Here is an 11,913-nt window from a genome sequence, read left to right as displayed (position 1 = left end):
TATTATTGTCTCTTGAGAGACAATTTTATTTTTGTCTCTATAGAGATAGGTATGTTTTTAATCCCACTTATTGTCTTTCTTAAGATGATAAAAATATTCTCATTGGAATGAATACCACTTTTGTCTCTCTAGAGATGATATAAAATAATGAATTTTAAAAAATAGCTCACTATTCAGATAAGTCAATATTGATAAATATAAACTACAATATCATTGATTAATTCATGTTAGGGTGCGATGGAATTGAACCACCATCCTCCTACTTGTAAAGCAGGTGCTCTTCCATTGAGCTAGCACCCTTTAAAGAATAATTTCACCCTTCAGAATCTTGGGTCTCAAAACACCCTTTGGTTTAGTAGTGAGTTTGAAATCTGAATAATGGTTGAGAATGTAACCATTGCTAGCCATTTTGTGCTTTTGTATTGAACAAATTTTTGTTGACTTGAAAATAAAACAACTATGTTTCTTATAAAAAACCTTACAATATCTATTTGGCTATATGCAACACAAAGAGAATGTATAAAAAAATTTAATGATACATTTATGTTTGTGAATTAGCGCCTACATGGTCTAATTCTAATCCTCGGAGTGAACCTTTTCAATGCAAAAGAGGTGTAAGCCATCAGTTCACAAATTCAAATTGCCCTCTTGCTAAGTAAAAAACATCAAATAACTTTTGAAGAATATACTGTCTGACTGAGATATAAGCAAAAAGAGAAAGAAGAGGGAAAATTATCCTTGCTATTAGTATCCATGTAATACCAAAGTACTAAATAAATTACAATGACACAAATTTGCAATAACCACTTATTATGTTTAATTAAAGCACAAAACCTTTCAAGGAATAAATTTCCATCCCATTTCAGCCAAACTTTTCATGAATTACATTATCAAATTTTAAGACAAATATAAAGAACACAGAAGGATGAACAAGAAAAGAACAATGAATTAAAGATGGTTAAGAATCACTTATATCTCCAGATAAGCAAGAAATTAGTGTCTGAATAGCAGTTAAGGTGCCATCTGCAAAAGAAAAAATGTGTTAAGGTGGTATTACCATATATTTTTATAAATATCTTTGAAATCAAGCAATCTTATTTTCACAAATTCAAAATATAGAAACAGGACATCCATAAGAAGTGATAAAGGATTGTTGAGTACCAATGGAAGATGAAAATGAAAACACAATTGTCAATTCAATCCTCATACCAAAATCTATAACAGGAAAAGCAGTGACAAAGAAAATATAGGTGGGTTAGAGCCAAAATTCTGTAGGAATAAGAACAAATTATAGATTCATTTATAATAGTCATTATCAGCATTGTCAACATGGTATTCTGTGAATGAAATCAGACCTCTAGGAGGCTGTGATGGCACCAAAGACAACTCCAAATAGGTGAATAAACCCTCCAATCTGCTCAGAACTGTATGGTAGTTCTTTAGGTACAAAAAAACCACTTTATTGGGTATAAAACACACTCAGCAATCCTCCAGATACAACTATTATAGCTGCAACTTAAACAACAATCTCCACACCCACTTCCATGATCACTTTATCTAACACACTAGATAGAATCTCCCACCTCTATATGGTGCTCTTCTCAAACATTAAGTATCTGATGATCCCATAGACAACGTCTGAAATTCCACTCGTATTGTTATCTTATTGACAAGTCTAAAAAATAAATATAAAAAACATCAAATAAGATTCATGGATTTTATTGTATCTAAAAATTTGGTTTTTCCACAAAATTGACCAAAAGGGGATCGGTGTGTGAACATTTTCTTAGGTTGAAAAACCTAAGATATCAATAACCTATCAATCATAAACCAACAAGTAAAAGGTGAAAATATAGTTTCTTTAGTTACAAACAATCTTCCCCCTCTTAACAAAACATTTATTGAGTCCTTGAATCTGTTAGATAAGAGTTAGACATTAAACTTTGAGCATGTTAGTACATGTATATCTAGTAAAATGAATAGTGTGAAAACCATTGGGGGAGCCTATTATTTGGGTGTATTGAAAATTCTTTTGCAACAAAACATGGCAGCGACAAAGCACATTTTGAGAAACAATTTGTAGAGAATTTGTCAAAAACTAAAGTGGAGGGTTTTGCTTCCTATAGTTCATCAATGTTAAGAAGAAATGTCAATTGTGGTAGTATGATTTGGCTTCTAATAAGTCAAAATCTTAGGCTAATGAAATAATTAATGAAAGGGTACAAATTTTTTGAGAGGAATATGCTTTTGTTGTCTCCTAAAATGAGAAAGAAGATGGTAGATGTTAGTTCTCTGATTCAGCAGATGCACCATTTCACTTTTCACAAGAACTGGTATCTAAATTTAACTACAGATAACAGAAATTACGAATTGATTTTCTAAGGAGAGTATCATAAACATATACTAGAATATAGATTTTCCAATAGATGAAGGTATAGAGAAATTAAATTTAATTCCTCCAACAAAAAAATGAGATGTATTTTTTTGTCAATCATTAAAATGCATTGCATTTTGATAGAATGGGATGGGAGCGCACCCCAATTGTTCCAACCCTGTATTTCTCCAACATGAACTATATATCTTAGAGAATTTGTAGTTATGCTTGTTGGTAATAATATGGCTTTTATACTGGCATGATCGATCTAGTGTGAGGGACTAATCACTTGCAGGATTTTGGAGAAACCTGATTTTTTTCAATGCCTTAAAGTATCCCAACTTGTTGAACCTTATCTAGAATCATGTCCTTTGGTTTTCAAAGGGACATTTGACTAGACTTCACAATCCTTCTCCTACATTGTCTGCCCGTTTTATCCCCTAACTGAGATGCAATGATAGACCACCTATATTCACAATAAGAGTATTAAATTTTGAGTATTATCATAAATTAGTGTGCTTCAGACCACAATGATTGAAATAAATATGTAGAAAGATAGATATGAGATATTTGTCATAATTAACTGGATTAGAAATTACATACTTAATGTAAAAGCATACGTTATCAAAGTGAGGACTTCATAATATATTACGAACAAATTTGGCAATACAATTGTCAAGAGACTGGTAGTAAGGAAATGGAAACACAATACCATAGCCTACAAGAATCAAAATAGAAAGAAACTACCATACAAGCAGATTTGCTTTAGAAACAAACACTAAAATGTCAAGGAAAAATTGTAACAAACTTGAAATTAAACAAGAAGTTGGGTTAGATCAAAAGGAAATCCTTTGACAACACACTTTGAAACAAGTGTGTGATGCAAAAGCACATAGATAAATAAGCATATATCAATCAAATACATTGTAATTGATAACAACCTTTCAAAAGGAAAACCTTTCGCAACACACTTTGAAACAATATGTGATACAAAAGCACACTGAGATAAATAAGCATATATCAATCAAATACATTGTAAATGATAACAACCTTTCAGATTTAACCATTCCTTAATGCTCGGTAATGATAGATAATTAGGGGAAAAAACATAATTTCAAAAATTATCTGATGTTGTAAGTCCCAAACTACAAACTTCATCAGTTGGAAGGAAAATAATGTTAACTATTAATTTCATAAATACATCCCTTAAAATTTTAGACAGCATAATGATAATATTTTTATATTTTGTAGATGAGCACCAAGAAAATAGATCGAATTCTAGTCTTGGTAAAGAGTGCAGTTGGTCCCCCAACTTGTGAAATTCAAGATTTAGGCAGTAAGTATATTTGCAAGTAATAGTTTCTTTCAATGCATGCCTAATCTTCTATTCCAAACCGAGATTTGTTTGCACTCAGTAAATAGCTATCAATTGGTTAGTGTACCAGTAATACTATCCAAATTCAAATCCCATTATCCATAAAAAATCATAATTGTGGAATATGGAATTTCTTAACCTGAATTCCCTGGTTTGATGCATATCTGTCCATTGTCTAACATAGTAGAAACGAAAAGAAAATCATGATGTGGTCAAACAAAAAAGTATTTATTAAACGCTTTTAAACCCCATTTTATATATCTTATCAAACTATTAATTAAATGGATCTTTCCAACTTATCATCAAGATAACTAATCTTCCTCAATTCAATTCAGATAAAAATTAAACCATAGTTAGTAAGATACTGTACCTTTCAACTCCATGAATCCTAACCTCCTCCCGAATTATATTATCTTCCTGCAGAAGCATCCATAAACCCAAAATATTAAATACTAAATACATAATTTTCAATGGATATTAGTTGTATCCCAAAACATTTAAAAACTAGCTGATGAACTTAATCCAAAAATGACCCAAAATCAACACACGAAGTTGATATCATATAGAATACATTATATTTCAATGTGCATTGCAATTGAATTTAACCAAATACAACACCCGGTATGAACACATAAAGTTCTATGCATTTTTCCATTAAATCATCCCATAAATCCAAAAGCTTCAAAAACTAATCCACAAACTCAAACAAATAATAACCCACCTTTCAAATATAATCCATAAACTGAAACCAACAATAATCCACCTTTTCAAACTAATCCATAAACCAAAACCAATAATAACCCATTCATCCACTGAAGAAAAAAGTTCTAGACATACACTCATTCAATGGGCATTGTAATTGCATCCAAACCAAATTCAAGCCCAATAGAATTACATAAATTTCTATTGATATTTCAATTGTATAATCTTAGACAATAAACCCACTACCTTCAAAAACTAATCCATAAACTCAAACTAACAACCTTTAAAAACCTAAGGCATAAACTCAAACTAACAACCTTAAAAAAACTAATCCATAAACTCAAACTGACAATAATCGATTTAACCACTGCAATAATTCACAACTGTTATAACTTATAATATGATGATATAAGAATAAAAATCTCTGCAATCTATGATTCAATAATTGGATGTATGGAAGATGCTCTTAATCTTTATATTTGATATTGAATTGTGCAATCAATATGTATTACTGTTGTCGCTGATATTCTTTGATCTGCACTCCACTATATTGTGATATGTTGTTTCTGATATTGGTGCTCCTCTTGATTTAGATCTTGTTGTATAAACCCGATACTTGACACTTGGTCAAATGCCTAACTAGAGTGATCCAACAAGTATTCGTCTTCAGAAAATAAAACTGATTCCCCCTTTGATGAATTGAGATTGAATTCTCTCTTATACCTTGCAAATAGAAAGGTTTGCACCTGTACATATTCGAGGGACACAACTCTTATCAACCAGACTTCTTTGTAACCAACCGATTAGTCTTTTATCATAATCGCTATCTAATTACTCTTGTTGTCATGTATTGATTAATCTTTGTTATCAATTTCTGTCATTATCGATGCTTGTCAATAACAGTAGTCACTGTTATCCATCGATGTTGAGCATTAATCTATTCTTGACTAATTCTGACCAAATCACTTGTTATTATTGATGATTAACATTAATCTTGATCAGGTTTCCTCGAGGCATATCAAGTGATTGATTAGATTCCTTGTATAGTTTGTCACCTTTCATTATTAATACCCCCTTGTCTAATCGATGCTATTAATCAATGTATCGACACTAGTTAATGCTTATCTTTCATCGTATATGCCATAGGCGATTTGTATATTAATCTCCAATCTGCATATCTTATCATGCTTGATGTCTTCAGAGACTAATTAAAATATATTAGTCTCTAACCATAATATATCTAGCTTCTTCGATCTGGTAAAAACAATTGGATCATTATGTTGATATTAATGCTCATTATGTGTTCCATGCTTGATGATTGATCTTCTCATGTCTAACCGATTAATTGTGTCATTGTTTAGTTTTCCTTTGTGATCATTCTTGGATATGCAATGTAATAATCTTGTAAGGTTGTGGTCTATTATGCTTATGTTTCTAAACCCCTAATGTTGTATTTGGTGACAGTATAGCATTCCTTTACAATATTGTCTCTTTAGAGACTTCACAAAATTGGATTCTTAGGATGACCTAATGGGGACATTACACCATACTCTAGAGGAATATAACCAAAGGTTTCTGCAAGATTTCTGCAAGATCTATGCTTACATGAGTCTCATATGCACTAATGAGGCGGACAAGGCCAAAATCTACAATCTCGGGCTCATATGAACTGTCAAGAAGAATATTGCTAGATTTCATATCCCTGTGAACGATGTGGGGGATTAAACCATGATGTAAAACTGCAAGACCTCGGGCAGAACCAATGACAATTTTAAAGCGCTTTGACCAGTCAAGGACCTTGAGAGTATCTGCTTGATTGCAGAGGCACATATCAAGACTGACATTTTTGATACACTCATATATCAGAAACTTGTCCTCCCAAAAAAACACAGTAACCGAGTAAAGATACCAAATTTGTATGCTTAACCTTTCTAATAGTTTCCATCTCTACAAGAAATTCATAATTACCTTGTACAAGCCCATGATTTAGCTTTTTAATAGCTACAATTCTATCTTCCGGAAGAAAAGCTTTGTAGACAGTACCAAAACCACCATCCCCAACAATATTTGTCTTATTGAAATTATTAGTTGTTGAGAGGATATCTTCTGGGCTAAGGCACAACAAAGGTCTTTCAAACATTGCAACATTGATGCTAAGTGGCTCCTTCAACTTTTTAGAAATGTATAATCAATGGGTTCAGGTGTAGCTGTTAGCTTGGTTTTCTCTGGATTGTTTCTTGAAGCATCCTATCTTAGCATCCTCCATCCTACAACTGCTAACATCAAGAAGAGAAATGAAAATGTACATGCAAGTGTATTACCCCATGCAACACCTTTTCTTAAGTAATATCTTGGTAAATACATTGCTGAAGAACATAGAATGTCAATTGGCTTACCACAGAGACCAGGATCGACAACGAATGACAAAGGAAACTTGTTACAATTTTGAGGAATCTCTCGATTCAATGCATTTTGTGAAAAAATTATGTATTCAAGGCCCAAAATATTACATAAATTGGAAGTAATATTACCTTTGAGAAGATTGGCTGACAGGTCCAAGTACATCAGTGAAGTTAGTCCAGCCAACCAAACAAGAATGATTCCAATAAGGCCATTGTTATGAACATCTAAAACCACTAGTGAAGATAGATATATATCACACCAAATATTGCACATGCAAAAATGGTCCTTAAAATTTTCTAGCTTATTTCATTCTTATTTCCCTGCAAATTTAAGACCTTCCTCTCATTTTATTTCATGGTTTACACAACCATCTATAGATTTTTTTTATAATTTATTTAGTAAATTGCACAAATATAATGATCTACTTCTCTCATGTGTTTTCTATGAAAGATCTTGAATATATGAAATTGACTTACTTGTTCGGCCTTGATCTATAACCTCTGCCACTCTCCCAAAGTAACGCAGGGGCAACAAATGTCAGGGGGCCTGATGATCAACAATATATTTCATCAACATCTCTTGGGTGATATTTGTTAAGAAAGATGAAATGGGTGGGGATGAAGAGAAAATTACAGTTGCAATAGTCATGACCGCAATCACAGAGGCTTGTGGACCATCTGGAAGACTGGTAAGGATACTGAGGATATGGCGCCTACATGGGAGGTGCGGAAGCATAACCTGGGCCTCCTCCATAAGTATATTGTTGTTGTTGATACATCTTTTCACAATAGTTTTCACAAGCTATGAATAAGAAATGGATCTGGGATTTCCTGTAATGGGTTTTTGTTAGATTGATTGCATTGTATCAGATTTATATGCCCATATCATGAATTTGCCAGGAAGTATCCAATCTAATCTGTATATATTGCTATATCCTGATCTGTTGAAGGATTCAATGAAAACACATTTTTTATGAAATGTAGTGTTCCGTAACAGTTGGAAGATTTGACTAGGAACTATTCGATGTGCCTCTAGAACATAGAAGTGGTGTATATATATGGACTCTTCCCAAGAAGGAGGACTTCCTTGTTCTTACGGTTCATAGCCATCATGAAAAACACAGTGACAAGCTCACTGTCAAAGGACATGTCTTTGGGCAATACCTTTGAAGGAGGATTTGTAATCAATTTGAGTGCAAGATTACACACCCTAGGACAATCATGTTTCTAGAACCATTTGTTATAGAAAAGCAAAGAGCAGCACTCATTGTCAAAACTATCATTGAAGATGAAGACAAGACCTGGGAGTCAAGAAGAGTAAATAACACCCACTTCAAGAACCCCATGAGAGCACCCCAAGCCATAAAATATCTCAAGTCTTAGGTGGTTGCCATGAAGATAAAATGACATAAATACCAATCTAGCAGACTTAGAGAAGGTTCACAAAATGGCAGAACATTATTTTCTCAGCCAAAGAACAATCAAAGTAAGGAAATCCGACTTCTAAGGCAAGAAACACAATCATGTGCCATAGAACAGAGCTCTGAGACAATCCTCAAAGAAGACTCAAGGACAACCCTAAGAAAAGAAAAGACAAGAATCATAGATCTCATATGGGTTTCTCTAAAACAATAATGTGTGGCCAAAGGCATTGGAGTAGCATCTAAGACAGGAAATCATGTAAGATTTAGATTAGAACAGTCTTTTGATGGAAAAGAGCAGAGAACACAACGATTTGTGAAAGCCACAAGTTAGTAGCAACATCTTGAGCATAAAGAGAGATAAGGGACTATGTATAACAGTGACCAATGAATTGATCCCTATAAAGAGAAAAGATCACAACCAGAAGATCAAAGCAGTACATGATACAATCAACGTGAATCCCAAAGCATAGCACAAAGGTATATAATCATCAAAGAATATGACAGTACTAAGACATTATCTGAGACAGTGCAGCCTTTTCAATAGATCCATTTTCTGCAATCTTGCGATCATTACATTCATTGAAACAACATCTCTTTAGAGGGAGTCTGTCAAACTATCCAGATAAATGATCTACAGGAACTAAGAAGACACATTCATATATTAGCAGTTGCACGCTTTTGTTGTGCAACGGTGAGTCGATAGATTTAGAAGGTTGTATAATTTACGGAAGAGCACATTGCTTAACATTAATGTTCATTTGGTAAAAAAGCTCGGTTCCTAAGTTACTACTGCATTCAAAAGATGTAGAAACAATAATCCATTAACACATAAACAAGTGCCCTCTTTCCTACTCATGTTGCCATCATTTGCTCAGATATCTTATATGTTTTTCTATGGTGGGCTTCCATTTATACAGGAGAACTGCTTGAATAACAGATTCCGACCAAGGAGGAGACACCAATACTGTAAATAACATTATGGTTCATATTCAATCTATTTGAAACCTGTTTAATAATTTCAGTCAACAATCCAATTGGCTAACAAATATTCTCAGTTTATATAGCAAGCTTTAAACATGTATTACAAAAGAATATCTACAAAACACCCATCAAATGTATAGTTACTGGTACTTTAGCAAAACCAGTGAACTTTCCAAAAAAAGCAACCACAATATACCAAGGCTGTTGAGTAAAGTTTATTAAGCCATCATATCTCACATTACTTATGCAGACAATGGTAGGATATAGGAATAATCCAGTTAAGTAAATTAACTTTATCTGTGAAAGTAATATGTGCCAATGTGACAAATGAGAGACCCAAATGTATGATTTAGTAACTCTGCCTCCTCTGTAATACATTAGATTTTGAAAGATTGCACTATCATTTTCTAAATGGTACTTAGCCCTCCTGCTGCCTCATAATTTCCAATGTATTGTTATATCCTTAATGTCATTTGTTATATGTTCAAGCAACTCGACCCACAACTGTTCTAATGTAAAAGTTGAGATTCCAATACTGTGAAATGAATGACAGATGCTTTTATTGTTCCAATTTCTGTGCATTACTTTTAACATTATGATGTCCCTTGTTCTTGAGAAATCAATTTGTAAATGCTTCAGTAAATTTTCTTTAGTCATTTACAATGTTAATAATCTGTCTTTATAATGATAAATGACAGTTACTGGCTCTAATCAAGATAAAAAAACAAATATTGAAAGGCTTATGTTTTAGCAAAGAATGAAACTGTATTATGCTCATGTGCTAGCAATGAGCAGAGTATAGATTTAAGATCAATGATCATGGGTTTGTCAAAATTAAAAATAAATATAAAAATTTTGAAAACCAATTAGAAGGAAAAAGGTGACCTGAAGCTTTGCCATGGTGGACAGTCTCAGGAAAAGTTGTATCCTGCAAAATAAAAGGCAAAATGACATGAAATAATAATAAAAAATAAACTAACACGCTCATATCTGCAACCTATCTGTCCAAGTAGCAACTCCACGTAAAGGCATTCACCCATCTATCTGCATTAAGATCAGAAGAACTAAGTACCAAAAAAACATGTACAAAGGAAGAACGGTGTGAAATTTTGCCGCTTGCAAACGATAATAAATATCCGGTCATCACCCTTTACATTGTGATCTAGAGAAAGGCTATGCAGGCCACCTTCGCTAAAAATTGTAGTAGTTGTTTTCAACATAAAATTTATTCCAGAAACTGCAAAGGTTTACAATTTGAATTCTGAAAATATGATATCGTTAATGTTGTGAAGATTAGTTTCTTGTTACGGTGATTGTGCTCCCATAACTTCGTGGGTTTCTTCTTAGATGCCTACGATCCCATTTAAATATCCACAGTAACGAAGCTGCCACAAATGATCTATTACTACAATGAAAACAAACCACGCCCAACGCCCTGCCGCCAAAAGCTTCAATGACTGTACATGGAGTGGCTTTGTGCAGAACCCTAGCAGGGCACCTCTACTTGGGCTGGCTTGGCGACAGAATAGACCAAAAGAAAGATATGAACTAACCCTAACCCTGACGGTGTTGGCATCGATAGCGTCAAGGTTATCATTCGACAACACAGCCAAATCTGTGATGGCAAGCCTGTGTTCTTCGAATTCTGGCTAGGGTTCCGCATAGGTGGAGATTGGCCTCTGTCGACCACGATAATGTCCAAGCACGCGAACGAGAAAATCAGAGGCTCCTTCATTGCAGCTGTCTTTGCGATGCATGATTTCAGAATCGTAACGGGTGGCTTTTGGCATTTTCATTCTCGCAGGGATTTAAAAATTGGGGTTACTTATTCCTGAAGGCTGCTGATACGATAATGATTTCAATGCCAGGCGGTTTATCCCCATGACAGTCGATAAGTTTAATCTGATCTCCTTTGCAAGAAAACAGCCACGCCAATAGTAAACGTGGCAACAGATTATGTGCCAGAAGACCTGGTCTACTTTCAGCTGCTTGGTCGCCGGACAGAAGCAAGCAGGCTGACAATATTCCGGCATAAATATCACCTTTCCGGGAGCAAAAGCTCCCACTTAGAGCCTATCGGCTAAAAAATAAAAACATTACAGAACCCTACCAAAAGAGAAATTTCTTGTAGATACACGAACCTGCCTCTGTCTTAGCTGGTGATAGTAAGCAGTAGAGGCCGATGGGATAATATGGGCAGAGTTTGCAATAAGTGGGCTATCCAACTAAGGGAAAAGATGGAGATTGCAGTAGCTATGCCAGTGCCATCTACGGAAAAGCCCTACACAAATTATGCTGTCAGTGAAGCTGATGGGAAAATATGGGTAGAGTTTGCAGATCAAATTAAACCCCCTAATCCTTCTGCGTTGATAACTACATGCCGCTGCCGCCTGCGGGAGCAGAGAAGCGGGCAGATGATTGAGCGTCGAGATGAAAAGAGAGGGAAAACAGTTTTATTTTATTGTCTTAATTCGAGATAATTAAATAATTAAAAATATAGATTAAATATAAAATATGTGTTTAAGACGAAATGAATATTTTGTCTTAAATTAACGTCTTAAACCTCCCCTCTATGTAGTAGTGAAAAACAACCATCCGTTCATTAAAAAACAACGTATATGTAGAGTTGGAACAAGGGCCTCCACGAATATAGGT

General features: G+C 34.1%; 1 long non-coding RNA gene and 1 other non-coding gene across 2 annotated transcripts; both read right to left on the bottom strand.

The window, feature by feature from the left end:
- Window positions 1-228: 228 nt before the first annotated feature.
- Window positions 229-300, bottom strand: TRNAV-UAC (transfer RNA valine (anticodon UAC)). Its single transcript has one exon. It is a non-coding gene; the product is annotated as a tRNA-Val (tRNA).
- Window positions 301-795: 495 nt separating this feature from the next.
- Window positions 796-11,669, bottom strand: LOC131874486 (uncharacterized). The gene is made up of 3 exons (XR_009371848.1): window positions 10,144-11,669; window positions 4,120-4,166; window positions 796-1,023 (listed from the first exon to the last, which is right to left on the bottom strand). It is a non-coding gene; the product is annotated as an uncharacterized LOC131874486 (long non-coding RNA).
- Window positions 11,670-11,913: the final 244 nt, after the last annotated feature.

This window comes from Cryptomeria japonica, chromosome 3 (assembly GCF_030272615.1).
Source record: "Cryptomeria japonica chromosome 3, Sugi_1.0, whole genome shotgun sequence".
Classification (NCBI taxonomy): domain Eukaryota; kingdom Viridiplantae; phylum Streptophyta; class Pinopsida; order Cupressales; family Cupressaceae; genus Cryptomeria; species Cryptomeria japonica.
Note: the sequence above shows the minus strand (reverse complement) of the source record. Positions and strands in the feature narration are given on the sequence as shown.